The sequence below is a fragment of the Equus caballus genome, chromosome 2 (assembly GCF_041296265.1).
Source record: "Equus caballus isolate H_3958 breed thoroughbred chromosome 2, TB-T2T, whole genome shotgun sequence".
Lineage (NCBI taxonomy): Eukaryota > Metazoa > Chordata > Mammalia > Perissodactyla > Equidae > Equus > Equus caballus.
Genome location: NC_091685.1, coordinates 107563502 through 107583137, shown reverse-complemented (window position 1 = coordinate 107583137; position 19636 = coordinate 107563502). Strand labels below are relative to the sequence as shown.

General features: G+C 38.0%; 1 long non-coding RNA gene across 1 annotated transcript; it reads right to left on the bottom strand.

Moving 5' to 3' along the window:
* Nucleotides 1–6108: 6108 nt before the first annotated feature.
* LOC106782869 (uncharacterized) lies at nt 6109–16903 on the bottom strand. The gene is made up of 3 exons (XR_001380221.3): nt 16789–16903; nt 6720–6800; nt 6109–6384 (listed from the first exon to the last, which is right to left on the bottom strand). It is a non-coding gene; the product is annotated as an uncharacterized lncRNA (long non-coding RNA).
* Between the last annotated feature and the right edge of the window lie 2733 nt (nt 16904–19636).

Below are 19636 nucleotides of genomic sequence, written 5' to 3'. Positions count from 1 at the left end.
AGTAAAATATGATGTAACTTCAGTACAGGATATACACCGTCCCCTCCCCACTTTCCTTTTTTATCTTTCCTCTTCGTTCCTTTTTGAAATCTGATTTGTTGGCAGGGATAGACTATGTGCATATTTTGAAAATAGCATTAGTAAAAAGGAACCTCCTAGTGATATTTTAGGAGCTTGAATGAGTTGATCATCTTGGACCATCACCTTTGTGCACCATCCCAGACATAAAATCACTGCTCATTTAGGTCCTAATTGGTATCCATCTTGGTGATGTTGGCGAATTAAGCAAGCAGATCATTCTCTCACCTCTCTCTCTGAGATTTCCCCATATTCCAAGATCCCTGGTAAGGTGGTAAATAAGAACATTTACTGTTTCTTGTAATATATGCCACAATAATTCAAAAAATAAGCACAAAATAAACAGAACAATCCTTTCGTCTTCAAAATGAATTAGTTTCTCTCTGAGAGCAAAATAAAACAAAACTTGGATCCCAGTATCAGCTCTACAACTCAATAAATTTACTTCCTAGACAATCAAGAGCCCAGAACTCTGACTCAGTCAGGATTCTCATATCTAGGATGGGCTTAGAGTGGGGTGACCCTGGTCCACAGTGATTGGCATGGATCAAATAATTTACTGAGGAAAACACAAAAAGATGACCTCAGGAGCCAAGAACAGAGTTAGACATGTCAATTTTTTATAAAAGAGTCCAGCTGTTTAGTAAAAATTAAAATAAAATAATAACAGCTATTGTGTACACATTGCTTACTCTGTTTATTTGTTCCAACCTTATAACAACCTCATGGGGGTTTATTTTGGGGAGTATATTAGGTAGGGTATAAGAGAAGCAGCTGTCAACAAAGAGAATGAAAGTACAATGGCTCAAACAAAGCAAAAGTTGATTTTTCTCTCTCATGTAAAATTCCAGGACAGCTAATCGGCTTTGCTCCCTGAGGTTGTCCAGGGATTCTTTGGCTGGGGCAGCTCTTCCTATCCCAACCCGCGGTCTCCATCTCTGTATCTAAAGTGACTGCTGCAGTTGTCACCACGATCCAGCTAGTGCGAAGCACGAAATAGGAAGTTCAAGGAAAGCAGTGGGCCTCTGAGAAGCACCCAGAAGTTTGCACACATCGCTTCCTGCAAACAAGCAGGATCTGAAGAGATTCACCGAGGTGTCTTTGCATACAGAGTCCTTAGTAACAGGGGTACTTGGCATTGCAATGTATGGAAAATGTATGGTTGAGATGTTTATCTGTGTGATCTTGGGTAAAACATTGACCCTCTCTGGACCTCCATTTCTCTATATGTAAAATTTAAATGTTCAATGATATCATTTCCAAGGATCCCTGCAGCTCTGAAATTTTATGATTATGTTTAAAAACATGTACATGTAACTATAAAACCAATAATGTGTGACAGATTAGGAATTTAGAGGAACCAGATTTTGTCCAATCTGTCGCAAGCTGAGCTTTGGAGAAGCTGCCCCTTTTGTTTCACTACACAAAATGACTTTTATGTAACATTAATCCCATAAAATGCTCTGAGAAAAAAGGGCTCTAGGCATTTTAATTGGAATACTTTGGGTTGTAAGTGGGGAAAACGAAAGAACTAAATTAAGGAAAGAGAAGAATGTTTATAAGGAATATGGAATGTCACATGGAACCTAAGGTCAAGAATATGACTGGACTCAGAAGCAGCTAGGTCCAAGAACGCAAATGCCCTTAGGACTCATTCTCTTTCTCTCCTCCCTGTTTAATTCTTCTCTTTCTTGGTAAAAAACAAACAAACAAACAAACGAAAAAAACAGGCTCCTTTCACTTCTACATGGTGGGAAGAAAGGCTACGAACAGCTCCTGAGTGTTATACTTTACCCACAATTCAGGCAACCAGGCAAAACTGGCCCCACTCTCTTCCAGTTCCAAATTCAAAAATCCTGGGACAAATACTTCTTGGCTCTGCCAGGTCAAGTCCTCCCCAGGCAAAGCAGCAGAAGGCGGAGTCACACTGTAACGTAGCTGCCTCTTTACATGCAAGGTCTTTTTCGTTTTATTCATTTATTCTCGACTTTGATAAGGATGCCTCAAATATCACAAAATTAAGCATATTTTTTTTTTAAGATTTTATCTTTTCCTTTTTCTCCCCAAAGCCCCCCAGTACATAGTTGTATATTCTTCGTTGTGGGTCATTCTAGCTGTAGCATGTGGGACGATGCCTCAGCGTGGTTTGATGAGCAGTGCCATGTCCGTGCCCAGGATTCGAACCAACGAAACACTGGGCCGCCTGCAGCGGAGCGCACAGACTTAACCACTCGGCCATGGGGCCAGGCCCAAAATTAAGCATATTTTTGGCTACTGGTTGGCTATAGTCTTTACCATGCTGAGAAAGTATATTTTTATTCTTAGTTCTTTCTCTAAGAGTTTTCACCATGAACAAATATTAAAATTTTAACAAGCGCTTTTTTTTAGGGACTCAAAAGCAGTCTTAAATAAAGCAGCAGCTGCTGCACATTTTCCCATTATACTATGATTTGTCTTTCGGAATTTTTAAAAAATTTTTAATTTTAAACTTTTTAATTTAGTTTTTTAAATTATTTTATTGAGATCATAGTGGCTTAAACATTGTGTAATTTAAGGTGCACCTTATTATATACCAGTTTCTGTATAGACTGCATCGTGCTCACCATCAATAGTCCAGTTTTTATCTGTCAACATACATATGTGCCCCTTTATCCCTTTCACCCACCCCCTTCCCCTCTGGTAACCACTAATCTGTTCTTGCAAGTAATTCTTGAAGGGAATTCTGGGCCCATAATCTCACAGGGGTGCAATACACAAATTTAGAAAATGCTGCCTTAATACAGACTCTTCTTAGAGAGTCACAAAGTGTATTAGCAAAATTAAAGCTGTAAAAATCTTAAAGTAAACTATTTAAATTCATGTTCCTCAATAAACTTTATAAATTTGAAAAAAATGTTTATATACATATGTATGCATAATACATTTGAATACATAAATACATATAACACATTTGAAAATTCTTCTCTGTAAATTAATCTGTGTCACTTATTCCAACTGACTTTACTCCATAACAGCCACTTTGTAGCTCATTAACATTATCAAATAGCTTGTATGTCTCCATATTAACACTCTGGGTGCCCTGGAAACCCAGTAAGAGATGAGTTTACCCTTTGACTATTTTGAAATCCAGATGAAATAAGATAACACACAGTACTCAGGTTTTTTAGATGTAGCTATATTGTGATAAATAACTAGTTCACAGAAGCAATAAGGTTAAAGAAAGGTATGGGCTCTCCTCTAAATTTTGCTGAAGGAGGACATTTCTTTCATTGGGAATAGCATTAACTGATAAACCAAATCATGATTAAGCATTGTTCTCCCCAAAATAACATGTAGTTTAGCACAGTGTGATAAATGACACATGATTGGTACTTATTCAGTGCTGTAGTATCTTGAAAGAAGAAAGCAGTAATCACTTCTGGTTTGAGCACGAAGGAAAGGCATTAAAAAATGAGTAGGATTTTACTAGGCAAATATTGAAGGTATCTCTATGGTGGAATTCTGAGATGAGGAAAAAGCATGTATAAATGTACAAAAGTGAAAAGCTCAGGACACAACCTGGCAATGCTAAATTACGTAAATAGGTCATAAGCTACAGTACATATCTGAAAATAACAAGAAGTAAGGGGTAAAAAAGGATTATGCCTGAATTTTGGAGGCTCTTGAATGCCAACTTAATGAATTTGGACTTCATTCTATAAGCAGCAGGGAGATTTTGATAGTTTTATGTTCTGTTTTTTTGGTTTGTTTTTTATTTTTGTCAAGGAACTACAAAGTTCAAGATATTGCTTCAAGAAAATTAATGCATCAGTGACGTGCTGGAAAAGGGAGAATGCAGGGGCAAGAGAAGCAGTTAATCTCCTCTTCCTTGATGTGGTAGATGGTATTTTCCAAAGATAGTTACAGCAACATCTCACATCCCCCATGGTCTTCTTACAATGTGACATTGACATTACTCCTATCAACTGTTGGGGTCTCTATCTCCTCCCCTTGAAGCAGAGTGGACTTTTGTGATTGCCTTGACACAGAGTACAGCAGAATTGATGGTATGTGACTTCTAAAACTAGACCATAAAATGCTACGCACTTCTGCATCATTCTCTTAGGATAGTAGCTCTTGAAACCCACTTACCATGCTGTGAAGTCCAAACTAGACCAATAAGAGAGACCATATAGAGAGGCCACAGTATAGGCCTCTCTGTATAGGTTGACAATCCAATGAAGGTCTCAGCCAACAACCAGCATCACCTTCCACACATGTGAGAGTAGATGTCTCCCAATGTTCCCAAACCCTAGCCACAGAATCACCCCAAGTCTTCAAGTCTTCCCAGCTAAGGCTCCAATGTTGTGAATCAGAAATAAACTGAATCTTCTGTACAACTGCTAGGACTAGGTTGTTCCCTGGGGCTAAGTGGACTTCTCAGTGAGGGACAGAGCTGCAAACCATCAGCTTGGGTATCTGGCTGAAGAACTCCAGAATTCACTACAGTCTACCCCTTGCACTGCTCAGTTTTCTCCCTTCTCATAGTAAATTCACCCCATCTGGAAACAGTTTACACCATGTTCTGATTGGTCTTGTTTTCTTGGAAAACTTACAAGAGAAGTGTTAATAGAATGAACTACAGCCCCCACTGTTACAATTCTTGAGGCTGTAACTGTTAATCAGCAACCCCCTCTCCATTGCCCTCTCTAGATTCCTCTTATCTGTGGCTGGTAGCTCTAACTCACGCTAATTCTAATGACAGACAATTCTCTGCTTTCCAAAGAGTGAACACAAGGAAAAAAATTCTCTCCTCTTGCCTCTAAAATTCAGAATGAGATCACATTTGTCCTCCACGTTCCCTGGCCATTTCCATTGAGATAATAGGAGAATGGACTAGGCAGATTAGCTGGAAGAATGACCCAGACCTTCATCTCTGTGAGTCTGAGTCCCTAGTTACCATGATCTCAGCCTAGGGCTGAGGGGCATGCGAGCACCAAGAGATGCCCAAATGCATCACCTAATCCCAAACATATTATTCCAGGCTCACGTTGTCTAGCAGCAGCCCTACCTCTCCCTGATGATTGGGGTCATTTACCTCTGCCAGTGTGATGACTCCATTCTTGCCTATTGCCTCCTTGCCACAAAAAGCCTAAAGTGATCAAAGGGTTTGCAAAGCATTGTGCTTCTTTCTTAGGGGTAGAGAAGATGTAAAGGATCTGTACTTTACTTTGGAGGGGATGTCACAGTTTGACCCAGACCCAAATACCTTTACTAATGTTATAGGTGCTTAAATCTTCCATAGGGTTCATCTCCTCCCTTCTGCCTACCAAGCCTTCCAATGTACTTGTCTTTTCTTGCTCATTTGGTTCAATTACCAAGATATCATCAATATAGTGATCAATAAGACCTAGTTAAGATGTTCTGTGGAATGTCCAGACAGTCCAGATCCTTTGGACTATATTATGACAAAGGGTAGGAGACCTAACATAGCCCTGGGGAAAGATTAGAAAAGTATGCCATTGTCCATGAATGCAACCTGTCTCTGATCTTCCTTCTTAATAAATTTATGACCTTGGGAATGTTTTTGTGCTTCAGTTTTGTCTTCTATAAAATAAGGACTAAACATACTATCTACTTCCTAAGTTGTTATAAGAATTAAAGAAGTTAATAGATATAAAATGTCTAGCATATCTTCTGATAAAGAATAAGCAAGCACTCGCTGAACAGTAACTTTGAAAATTAGCTAATCTCAGACATTGTCAATGTTCTTCATTGTCTTCTACTCATAAATATCTTTGCTTTTTTATTTGCAGACAAATTAAAGAGGTTGATGTCAGTCTAAAGAGAGGTTTTCACTCTATCTGAAGTAAGAAAGATAAAAATCTCTGAACAAAAGGGAGCTATGACTCTCAATAGTCCAAAAAGCCCAAGAGCATATCATATGACCACTCATAACCCATTCTTTCCATCCACCAGTCCACCTTAACTCTTGAACCTTTTGAAGAAACACTTTTCAAAGCCCTAGTAACTACTCACATATATCACATGCAGAGTTTATTGAGAGTTTTATTGCTCAATAGGCATAGTTATACAATCTGCCTCAATCCCAAAATGACTTGATTTAAGAATTCATAATAATACTCCAACAAGGAGGATTTCTTTATTATGTATTTCTTTACCAAATACATTTGGTAAGTTGAGTTTCTAGTTAATACATTACACAGGCCATAGAAATTTAGTGACCAGCTTCTAATACAAGTGCAGCGCATTCGGTCTTCCTCAGATACTAAAACTGCTGAAGTGGAGTCATCTGTTCCGCATCCTCTGGAAGAACATAGAAAAAGTTCACTAAAGTGCCCAATACTTGTTCAGAATAGAAGAGTATCTAAAGGGAAAGTGGTATTATGTGTATTCGGTTAAGTCCCAACTCTACCAGTTAGGTATGAAGTCTGGGAAAGGTAACCCTAATATCTTCAGCTTCCTCAGATGTAAAGTGAGAAGGACATTAATATGGTTGCTTTGATTGAAGGAAATAACTCCTGGAAAGTTACAAAAAATACCTAATGTATAGGAAGTATAATCATAAATGTTAGCTATCATTATGACAGTAAATACTGTTAAAGTTACTGCTTATTTTCCTTTCTACACTTTTAACCTACCTAGATTTTGGGTCTTCAAATGACTACTTTGTTGAAGATCTGTTCGTTTTCTTAGTTTACAGAATTTAACACAACAAATTCCTGCATAAGGAGGAAAAACTTGTTTTTAAAATCCTATTTTATAAACTGAGACAAACATGATACATTTATTTAATGCTTTATTTAAAAGAAAAATAGCACATCACTTCAATTTACACAGAAAACCCATCCGCTCTGCTTATTAAAGATTTTCCCTCTCTGTGTTTCTCCACACAGAAAGCACCACAACTGGACTGCACATTGGCAGAGGTGAAAGAAAGGCTCCCTCGTTCTTATGGGCTTTGCTGTTCCATCCCTGTTTACATTTTTCAAATGCTGGGTCTATAGCTCCTCTGGAGTATTTACCCATCTTTCTTGGGACTAAGTTTGGCCCACCCTGTCTTTACATCATGAGGGCTCCGATGGGAAGTAAGCAACATTAATTCATGTTAATATTAACAACAAACAGACCATCCTCTGCTTTCCAAAGAGTGAACACATGGCACAAACATTCTCTCCTCCTGCCTCTAAAACTCGGAATGAAAGCTTATTTCTCCTCCATATTCCTCTGGCTACTCTATTGAGATGCTATTAGGTGAACTGAACACATTTGTAGAAACTCTAAAACTCAGAAGCAATGTTTTAACTTCCTTTGTAGAGTTCTTGATCTCAGAAGACTTATCTAAAGCTGATACGTACCCGGGAAAAAAATCCATTGTATTTTCTCTTCATGCAAAAAAAAAAAGAAAGAAAGAAAAGAAAAGCAAGCTCTTTAATCTCTTGCCTAGTTCCAATGAAACCTAGCCAAGAAAATACTTCAGTCAGCAAAAATTAGTATGTGAAGGTAGTATACAGAAAAAAATAACCTTGTTTCCAATTCTACTTTTCAAGGTCTGATCGACAATTAGTGGAAAAGTCAGGATTGCTTTATAGGACCTTCTGACTAAAAGGTAAGTTGACTTTTTTTCTTAATAGATCTGGAAAATTTTTTGGAACAAAAATCATTGCTGAGTGAGGAAGTTTTATTAAAATCCTTGAAGAATTTTTCAACTGGGGAAATACTGTGTTCAAGAATAAAGTTTTACTGCATCTATTAAAAATAATAAAACTGGATCTATTAAAAATAATAAAACCAGAGTAAAATGTGGATGTAACACATGCATGGTAAAGTTGCACACTGTAGCATAATCAGGAAGTATTCACTTCATTATTTGATAAGTATATTTTCTTTGTTAAGTTTATCTGAGTGATTTCCTAGTACCAGACTTACACATTGTACATGAATGCTGTGACTAATTCACACATGCACGTCCACTATAACAAAACAAGTATATAAGTATACATGAAGGTTGAATCATTCTAGGACCAATTCATATTTGCCCAATATTTGAGTGTCTATCTAGCGATGGATACTTTAATATTTCTCACATAAATTATCTCATTTAACCTAGGGAGTTAACAGAGGGTTGTGTTTAAGAGCTTGGACTCTAGAACCAGACTACCTGAGGTCATAATGTCAGGCCTGTTATTTACTAGCTGTGTGATCTCGAACACATAAGTTTCTTAACCTCACTGTGCCTCAATTTTCTAATCAAAAATACGGGCACAGTAGTTTTAACTACTTCAGAAGGTGGTGTGGTGATTAAATGCAAATGTACAGATGTAAATTCTCAGAACAGCGTTCAGAAAATATTAGCTATTATTATTCATGAGGTGAATGTTATTTTTGACCTATTAGATAAGGAAATCAAAGCTCAATCACTGACTTGTCAACATTTTCTCAGGTACCTGAAGGAATAAGCATTTTTGTAGTGTCCCATTCAGAGGAATGAGTATCAGATGGCTGCAAACTGACCTCGTTTGGTAATTCACAATTATTGAGTTATTTTGGATGAGTATCGGTAGCTTTAACAGTTCTCCTAATATCTCAGCCTTGATGCTGAGTATAATAATGCTATGAATGAACGTTTCAGACCAAATCCTGCCATGCACACACTTTTAACATTAGGAAGCCACAAAAATACTAATGCAACTAGTTCTACAGGCTCAATGAGGTAGCAGCTCTCTACAGTTTCAGGTATTCAACAGTATCCTTCATAAAAGGTTAATACACAGCAGAAAAGCAACATCCTAGAGGCAGGACTCAGCTACTGCAGTAGGAGTCAGGTGAAAAGAAAAACCCTTGGATGAGTGCACTCACACCAGATGGGTTTGGGGTCCTAAACTGAGAGTCATTCTCAAGGGATATAGGCTATCAAGTCTACTATGTTCTGAAATCCTGCCCATGCAGGAGCCCCAGCCCAATATACCTAGCCAATCACAGATACACATCTTGAATATAACTAATTTTACCAATGAAAAAACATTTCTACATCCAGTGCTCTCATTACCGTGGCATCTGGTGGAGTTCTGAGATGAAGAGAGCTGAAAGCTTGGATTAGACACTTCCAAAGTGTGAGGATGCAGTTACAGCTTTTCAAGTGCTGGCCAAACCCTCACCCCCCGCTCCCGGCCCAGCATGCATATTCTGTATTAGGTCATTTTAAATTTTAACTACCCGCATTCCACCTCCACTATACAGATTAAAACTGACCACACACATACACACAACACTGCTTATGATAAAGTGTTTAAATTATGAACAATAAAACATATTATTCTTTAATTCTCTAGAAACTTCTTCTAAACTGACCTCTTGAGAGTTTACCAGCCTGTTTTGTTTGACATAGCCACTACTACACAGATCTTCAAATTCCTGACTTCTATTTAGGCAGTATTCTTGTGCCTGATATTAGTTCCAGTCAACACTCAAACAATTATTCTATCAGATGTTAGTATTAGACATTACCAAAATGCACGGCCTGCTCTTCCCTCTCTCTGTCTCCTAACACTATATATATTTATTATTTCACCTCACTGAGACCTAAAGTCTCTGACCCCATTTCCTACCTTCTCCTAGACAGTAGGAAAGTGATGGAGCATGTGGAAGCTAGAAAAGGAATAACCCCAACTGAAGGTACTCGAAATAAAAATTGTTGAAAAACACTATCCATATTTTTCCCCCAGATCCCCCACCACCACTCTTAACCCTACTATGATCTCTCATGCAAACTGCCCTAACAAACATAAATGGCTTCAATTCAATTGGCATTCTTTCACTTATACTCTCTTGCAACTATTTCCTCCTTTTGGGTTCTCTGACTCTACTCTTTCATGGATATCTGCTGTCTTCTATGGCCATCATTCTCATTAGTGCCCATTAATACTTGTATTCAGTACAAGTCTTGGTCTGGATTCTTTGGCGGAACTCACCCATTACTATCTATATCCTGAAAATTCCTATATCTCTATCTCCAGGCCAACTTCATCCCTTAGTTCTACAGCTCTGCCATCTAACTATTGATTAGACTCTCCACTCAAATGTCCCACTGGCAACTCATACTCAAAATGGTCAAGACTGAACTCAACATCTCTCTTCCCCTGTACTCCTCCACCACTACAAGTCCAGCATCTTCCCTTCTATTTCCCTTCTATTTCTGAAATTACAATCACCATTCTCTAATCACCCAAATCAGAAGAGTCGTCATCATTGTAAGTACAATATGTTTTCCTCATTCCCCCCACACAATCAGTAAATAATTCCTCTCAAGTTTACCTGCTAAGTGTTTTTTGGTGCTGCCTTCTATTCTTATCATTATCTTAGTTACGAGCCTTCCTCATTTTTTATCTAGATTACTGCAATATCCTCTAAGTAGTTTCCCTGTTTCTATATTGCTTTTCCCCTCCAGTCCTTTCTATGTTTGACACCAGAGTGATCTAAAATTCAAATGAAATGAAGTCATACCTCAGTTTATAATGATTTAATGGGTACCATAGCTTTCATGATAAACTCCAAACTCCTTAGTGTGTGTATGAGGTATTTCATGAACTGACTACCTGACCCTTCAATCACATCTGTCATCTAATATATTGATATTCTTGAAGGAAGTAAAATACACCATATTCTCTACACCTTACTGACATGCTAGTATAATACAGAATATCCATTCCTCCCAACTCCCACACTGCTTAATTTTCTCCACTTTCACCATTTAGCTCGGATTTTACCTCCTCTATGAAGTTTTCCCTTACTTTCCCAATGGATTCAGAGACCCTCCAAAAATTGCAGTCCATATTTTATATCTCACTGAATTATTGGTTTATTTGTCTATCTTCCCCATCAGACTCCTTAATGAATGGCAGTGATTCCCAAGGGCTTAATACAGTGCTTGAAATTAGAGTGCAATAAGTAATTACCTGATGAGTGATTGCCATATAATCAGAGACATAAAGAGTACTTCTGGGTTCCTTGTTGCTCAGCATCCTGTTGATAGGCCCACAAAGAGGGCCTTTAATTTAATATGTGTCCTTCAAGAATTTGGCTCCATAAAAGTGACATTTACTATAATTTTGCCCCTAGTGATTATTTAACACCATCTACAGTTTGTAATTAGTTGATTTAAAGTATGATTGAATGGATTGACTCATTGAGTTAACCCACAAGTATAACCAGTAACTTTATGAAAATATTCTTATTGGGTTCCTATCTCAAATAAGGGTCCCTAAATTAGATGATTTGAGATAACTCTGGCAATTTCTTTAAATTTGTTTTTGTTTGTTTGTTTTTGGGTTTTGTGGGGGGTTTTTAAATTTTTTTCCTGCTTTTTCTCCCCAAATCCCTCCAGTACATAGTTGTATATTTTAGTTGTGGGTCCCTCTAGTTGTGACATGTGGGACGCCACCTCAGTGTGGCCTGATGAGTGGTGCCATGTCCACGCCCAGGATCCAAACTGGTGAAACCCTGGGTCACCAAAGCGGAGCGCATGAACTTAACCACTCAGCCACAGAGCTGGCCCCAATAACTCTGGCAATTTCTAATGAGGTCTTTAATGTCAAAGCTTATCACTGATTACTGAGCTAAAAAGTAATAATAGTTATTCTTCAAGTGTTCACTCAGTTTCATGCGCAGTGTATTACAGACCGGTGGTTTTCAACTAGGGGGCAGTTTTGCCCTTCAGGGGACAGTTGGCAATGTCTAGAGACACTTTTGGTTGTCACAACTATTCGAGAGGCGCTACTGGCATCCAGTGTGTAGAATCCAGGAACGTTGCTGAACATCTTACGATGCATAGGACAGACCCCCACAACAAAGAATTGTTCAGCTCCAAATGTCAATGGTGCTGAGGTGCTGAGGTTGAGAAATCCTACTTAACCAACAGGAACATTGTATGATGAGACAGTATTAATCCCATGTTACAATCAAGAAAATAAGACCTTGAGAATTAAGTATTCAAAGTTACTTAGTTAATAAGTGGTGGGACCAGAATTTGAACCCATGCTTGTGAAACCCTAAACTCCTGCTCTCTTCAATATAGTAAGTTGCCTCTACCCAAACTATTTAATAACTATCACTTTTTTAGACATAAGGATAACTGTTGCATATGATTGAATGATGTATTGTGCAGTCATACCTCCCAAAATAAAATACAGAAAAGTTTAAAGTAATTGCAGATCAATTCTTTACAGATGACTATGAGAAATAGTGGACTCTCTACATCTTTTTTTAAAATTTTGATTGGCAATGATATTGTGGTTCTGTCTTTCTGGTTAGTTTTGTTTCTTTCTCAATGACCTAATTTATCAACAAAGTTGTTAACCTGCAAAGCCTGACGCTATTTAACTTTATATACATTTACATGTGTTATCTCTAATTTTCAAAACAACCCTTCAAGGTGGGTGTTATATTCCCCACATTGCAGATAAGGAAACAATATTTTGTTCCAGTGAACTCAATCAGCCTGTGGAAAAGCTTAGGGAAGAACATGTTAAAACAGCTTCTATAGGTTTTAAGTTATCAGTAATTGCCCAAAAATCTTTCAAAAAAACTCAAATAATCTAGATGTATTTTTTTTAAATGAGAATCTATTCGCTCTTTGATAGTCACGCCAGCTATCTCTGTACAAATTTTTTTTTTAGCATGGCCAACTGTAAGCTTCCTTTTTATAGTTTTCCTCCACTAAATCGGAGCAATTGTTAAATGGCAAGCCATTGATTAAACCACGGTTTACATGTATCATTCTCCCTATGAATGAGTAGAACTTTTTATAATTAACGCTAATGGTACTCTTGCTGTAATCAGTACTAGCTTTGAGTCCCAATTTATAGTATTTGCTTAATATACTTTCCCGTTCACATCTTATCATTTTTCCATTAAAGAAAATAATAAATTAACCTCATGCTTAATAAACACAATATACAAGGAACTTCCCGGAATACATGTACTCACCAAAAACTGAGAAAAAAATAGAAATTACATAACACTAATTTCTATGTGTAGATGTTTTTTCTTAGAAAGTATTTCTCATAATTCAGCTCTATTTATTTAGTCACATAATTAAAATGATAAATACAGTCACATGCACATTTACACACACCATGGTGTGCACTATCTCTAAGTTTCCTGGAACAGCACAAGTTTAATTCATCATAAAAATAACACGCACATATACAAACAAATACATATAATACACATATAGTATGTATGTATTATTATACATATATAGTATGTATATGTGTGTTTTATATGATTAATTAAAGAAACAACAGCACTACTCAACCAAGAATTTTTTTAAGTATTTGCTTTCAAGCTAGAAAGGAGAATTTTACCTTACATCACCCAGTTTTGAAAAACCCCAAGGATAAAGTTTAAAACAACAATAGGAAAGTTAATAGAAAAGTACATATAAGAGTATTCTAAAATGTTGCTCTTTTTAACCCTAAGAATTCTTTAAAAACACATAAAGTGTGAAGGCTGGGTTTTCCTTGGTCCATTTATACCTCTCCTGTGCCATCTAGTGTTTTTAGGCGATTACAATGAATCCAGAGTGTTAACACTTTTACTATGAATCCAGAGTCTAGAATAACCTGTTAACACTTACAGCTTGTCTGCACAGTCAGCCTCAGGCAAGCAAACAAGTACCTTAAACTTGGGCTGCAAAAGGGTGGTTTTATTGGGTTATGAAAAAATTGCAAATGAATAGGACTTTAATAGCAAAGGAGAAAGCTTTAAAGTTAAGTTCAGGAACTGTGGCTAACAGATGTTGAGAAAATAATGCATAATGGAGCTATTGAGTCTCATTAGATTCATATACAGTATAATAGAAGTAGAATTTTGATCTGAGGCCGCACATCTGGATGGGAGAAAGTAATAGGAAAAGGATAGAGTGAAACAGAACTATCCTTCCTTATTCACAGTCGAACATTTTTGCCTCTCTTGTGGTCTGGCTACTGTACCAGATTCGGTCATAATACCCACCATTAGAAATGGCTGCCATGGCTATTTCATCCCCTCAGAGTAAAATCCTACTTTACTACTTTTATCCAAATGTTCCATTAAATGCACAGGCTTTCTGCATGGAGCCAGGTAGGAATCTTCCCCTGCAAGATATTGGATTTTAATTCGTTCTGTGTGAGATACTGTTTCATCAGACATGAATTTCTCAATATATTAATATATAGAAATATTTCTCAATTCATGCCTGAAATCCCTGATCTGAGCAACAACTCAAATAACTGAACCCAATTTAGATCAGACACCCTTCTTTAAATGGGAATTAAATAGACTGAATAAATGAAACCTAATGAATTGACTCCATCTTGAGTCAGTTTAGGATTTCACACAAAAATATCCCTGGTCTTCATGTTCAGGTCTAATTAAAAGAATACTTAACCAAAATCAGTTAATTGTTCCCAAAGTGGTGAATTATGCTGCTGTTTCTCATTCAAATCTCATTTCAGGTGCTTTTTGAATTTTACAGGAATCTGTATTTCTGTACAGAAAAAGAGAGGAAAGCTGCGCATATCTACTTTTGTTCCTAGGCCTTCGGGGAAGTAGAGTCAAGAGTCATGGATAACCATTAGTAGGAGGAAAGGGAGAGTTAGCTATCACAAATGAGCGATGTAGTTTGTGGAATAAAACTGAGCTTGAAAGTGATTTTTAAACTCTTTCCAAGCATGAGTGGTCAATCACTGCATTGCTGAATTATTAATCTGATAACAGCTATCATTACAGAGCTTTGCGATTGCCAAGTTCTATACTCAGCTTTTTCTTTACGTTATCTCAGCCAATCCTCACAAGTGAAAAGTTAGGAAACTGAGGCTTAGTTAGAAAAGTTCATGTAACTTGCTCAAGGTGACAATAGCCCATAAATGGCAGAGCCCAGATTCATTCCTGAACTGTCAGACACTAAGGTTCATGCTCTAAACCACTACCTCCCCAGTGGTGGAGACACTGTCTGAAAGTCAGCGCCCCTGATGTGCAATTCTTAGGTCAGTGCCTCCCCAATCCTACAAAAAATAAATTCATAAAAGAAAAACAATAGAATTCTACCAGAATTTATGACTATTCTTCTGAGATGCAATGGAGCATCTCATTTTGGGTCAGCCCAGTGTGCTCTCTAGTCTACCACTGTCTTGAGATCACTTTTTGTCAATACCTTCATGATAATAAGCAAAAAGGTTATCACAATGATAGCATCCCAACTCAAACTCAGTTCTCCTTTACAGCAGCACAGACTCCCTTTGCTATCCAGTGAGGTCCTAGACTCACACAAAGGCAGTTCAAGGAAATTCACTGAATAAGGATATCCAGGAAGTAATTCCTAGGCACTAAGGATATCCTGCTGGCATAAATTACAAGCAGATTCCATCTTGGTAGATTGATCCAGGTTTATAACATTAAACAAACCTTTTCAGGTATCACTTGTCTTCACTACTTTCTGTTAGTTCAATAGCCCTTAACGCCAATGCTTAGAATTTCTCTTCTACCTTTCACCCTAAATCCAACACTGGGCCATTTTGCTAAAACAAAATACATTTTTCATCTCTGGAGGAAGAGGGACATTCGCTAGTTGGGTCCCTAAACTGTCCACTTTGGATTCTGATGAAGATTATTCTTCAAACAGACAGGAGCACCCAAGGAAATTCTACTCCTAGAAATCCTGTTTTCTTTCATTGTTATTCTCCTCCCCTCCGTTGTTTTCACCTGTCCCTCTTTTCCCCTACATTTCTTAGCACACAAGCTCCAGCTGGAGGACCATTCTTTCTTGAAGAGTTGGCCACTATATGCCTTTCACCACATTCCTCTTTCAGAGATGCTGCTATGGACTGAATTGTGTCCCCCTAAAATTCATATGTTGAAGCCCTAAACTTACCAGTGTGATGTATTTGAAGACCTTTGGGAGATAATTTGCTTTACATGAGGTCATAAGGGTGGGGTCCTTATAGTGGGATTAGTGCCCTTATAAAAAGAAACACCAGAGAGCTTACCATCTCTCTCTTTCTGCAGCGTGGGGACACAGCAAGAAGATGACTGTCTGAAAGCTAGGAACAGAACACTCACCACAAATTGACCATGTTGGCACTCTGATCCTGGAATTCTAACCTCCAAAACTGTGAGAAAATAAATTTCTGTTGTTTAAGCCACCTTGTCTAAGGTATTTTGCTATGGCAGCCCAAGATGACTAACATACATGTACGATACTCATTAAATATTAAATATACCCACCGTCTGGTTCTGAGAGTCACAGTGTCCACCAATGCACATTTTCAAATAATTAAGATCTGCTTTTATACATTATCAGATAAGCTACGGTCCCATCTGGGATAAATTTCTAGTCCACGATAATTTTGGTGAGGAGGGAAGTTTTGCTAGAAACAGAAGTAACTGGAGAGACTAGAGCAAAGAGGTCACACAAATATCAGTCCAGCAATGTACACAGAATAGGGATAGGGAAAAGTCAAAATCTAAAACCAAAGATTCAAGAGAGAAAGGATGATCAAGAAAGTGAAGTGAGGGGCAGTACTTAGCTCAGGGCTAATCTTCCCCCCCCCAAAAAAAGAAAGTGAAGTGAGTATTGATATATTAGTACTGAAAAACAAGTTTATAGACTTTTGATTCCTTTAACAGTCAACCATCTAACATTCAGCATTCTGAGCAAAGGCTTACTCTTACCATCATAAACCTAGGCAAGCCATCAAGAAAGATCTACTCCTAACCTCCTCAGGGCCCCAACTTTTCATCTGAAGATTCAGAGACTAAACAGAGGAATTATTGAGTTGAGTTCCACAGACTTCTGTGAATTCCATACGCGGAACTCAGGGTGCTATGTATCTTTTGAAATTTTAATAAAAACAATGGATATATGTACTTTTTATTGCACACAAAATTCCATGTAAGCATGTGTGCATATGCATGTGTGCGTGTGTGCATATACACACTTATTATTCTTGGAAAAGAATCTGGAGTTTCCATTAGCTTCTCAAAAAAGGTTCTTTCTCAGAACGTTTAAGAACAAAGATAGAGAACTAGAAAGTGGTCTCATTATATTTAAGGGGGAAATTGCCAAGAAGAAAGCATGTTCCATGATGGGATGTAGAGCAAGGCTCCAAGCCCAGGTGAGAAGAACCAAAAGAGCAAAATAAGGAGATGGGGCTCCTTAAACCTCTGGGTTGGGAGTCTGAACAAAGTTCTCAGAAGCAGGGAACAGGGCGGAATACCAGTCCCTATAACTGGGCCAATGTAGGGAAAAGGAGGGAAGAATTACAGCTAAGGAGGAGCGCAGGACCCAGGGCTCAACCTGGGAACCAAGTTCCAGGCCTGAGGAGACCCTCAGGAGCCCAGCATCCACAGAGGTCCTGCAGATCTGAAGTCTGTGAAGACATATAAATTATAATACCCTCCAGATTGGGCGGGGCAGCTATTATCATTGATAAACTTTCTGCCGAGGGCAACGGAACGAGTGAGCTTAGAGGTGGAGGCTGTAAGAACCGTGGTGGAGGGATGAGGCAAGTTTAGGAAATGAGGTAGAGCTAATTCAATGGAAGTGAAACCTGCAAGACCTCGAGCCTCCGGTTCTTATGCTTTAGTCCTCCTAGGATTTTCTAAGGAATTAACATCCTACTTGATATATCTCAAGCTCATCTGTTTTCCTAGATCTTTATCATCTAGACCTAGCAGCAAATTCCAGGTCTTCAAAGACAAGCCTCAGTGCAGTTGACCAATGACATGGTAATTCTAAAAGAAGTTTAATTAGTGGTATTTAGATAGTCTTTTCCACCTATTAGTGGAAAAGGGCAGAATTTTAATTATATTATAACAAAACCAACATTCTCTTCCAAACAAAAGGAATATCTTTAATTCCAACGGGACAAAAGAAGGAAAAAGTATCCAGCATTTGGCTTTTATGATTCACTTCTCACACTTTTCTGCTTTTAAAATTTTCACTTTATAGATGGACTTCACTACCCTAGATATAAAGGACAGGAGCAAAGAACACAAAGCTTTATTTTGAGTAGCCCAAAGCCCATTAGTCTAAAAGTGTCAATGTTTTATGGTTTTAAGAAACTGTATAAATTGCACTTGTTTGTGTAAGTTCATTTTCCAAATGTGTGAACACAAATGCCTATTGTCTATGAGGAAAGTTCACGCTGAGCTACAAGCGAATCGTACAATGGAGCTCTCAGCGAAGCAGCAGCCTCTGCCAAGCTAGCCATTTTGGTAAGTGGTCCTAAATTTGATACAGGGGCACATAATTTTTTATTGTTTTCCCAGGGGGGAAAAGCTCTTTTTACAGAGTGCAGACCAGTAACGATTTTTTTTTATTCTTGCTGACACAGCTTTTTTTCTCTTTTACACAAAAGAATTTGAAGCTATAATTTTTAACTTCCTTTTGTTAAAACTGCACAGAAGACCTACTAACTTGTGTCCTTAAGCCCTGCCTTATTTTTTACTCTACATATCATTAAAATCTTTCCCCACTCTCTGCTCAGCAGTTTTTCCTTTCTAAGTCAGCATGGTAATTCATCGTTTGTATTCCCAGAGAGCTGCACAGGCAGACCCAGCTCCCACAGTTTTAGCCTATCCTTGGAATTAGTGTGAAGGTTAACTTCTTCTGTCTTCTTAGTCATTTAGTGTTCTTTTAGAACTATTTTAGATACAACGTAGCCTCAGAGAAGCAATTCAAATTGGCAAATAAATCTTCTGAGTACATCCTTCATTAAAAATTAACAGCTAGCACAAGGGATCCTTGCGATGGAACTGTTCTGTATCTTGACTGTGATGGTGATCACACAAATCTGCACATGTAATAAAATTAAATAGACCTAAATACACACACACATACACACAAACGAGTCCATGTAAAACTGATGAATCTAAAGAAGGGTGATGGAGTATATCAATGTCAATGTCCTGGTTATAATATTGCATTATAGTTACGCAAGATGTTACCATTGGGGAAAACCAGGTGAGGGGTATATGGATCTCTCTGTATTGTTTCTTTCTCTTTTTTTTTGGAGGAAGATTAGCCCTGAGCTAACTACTGCCAATCCTCCTCTTTTTGCTGAGGAAGACTGGCCCTGAGCTAACATCCGTGCCCATCTTCCTCTACTTTATACATGGGACGCCTACCACAGCATGGCGTGCCAAGCAGTGCCATGTCCGCACCAGGGATCCAAACTGGCAAACCCCGGCCCGCCAAGAAGCAATACGTACGCACTTAACCGCTGCACCACCAGGCCAGCCCCTGTATCGTTTCTTACAACTGCATGTGAATCTAAAATTGTCTCAAAATAAAAAAGCTTTTAAAAAATCATTAAAAAATTATACATTTTGAGGCGTTTTTAATTTCATCACCTAAAAGAAGTTATTTCTGAAACATTTAAAAGACAATGAAAATGTGCAATATAGCTAATAAAAATTGTCTTTGCTCTGTCCCTCCCCGATGCATGATTATGAATTGCCACTACCAGTAAGAGCAGCCCCAAACCCCTCAGCAGAGCCAGGACATGTCATTTTTAAT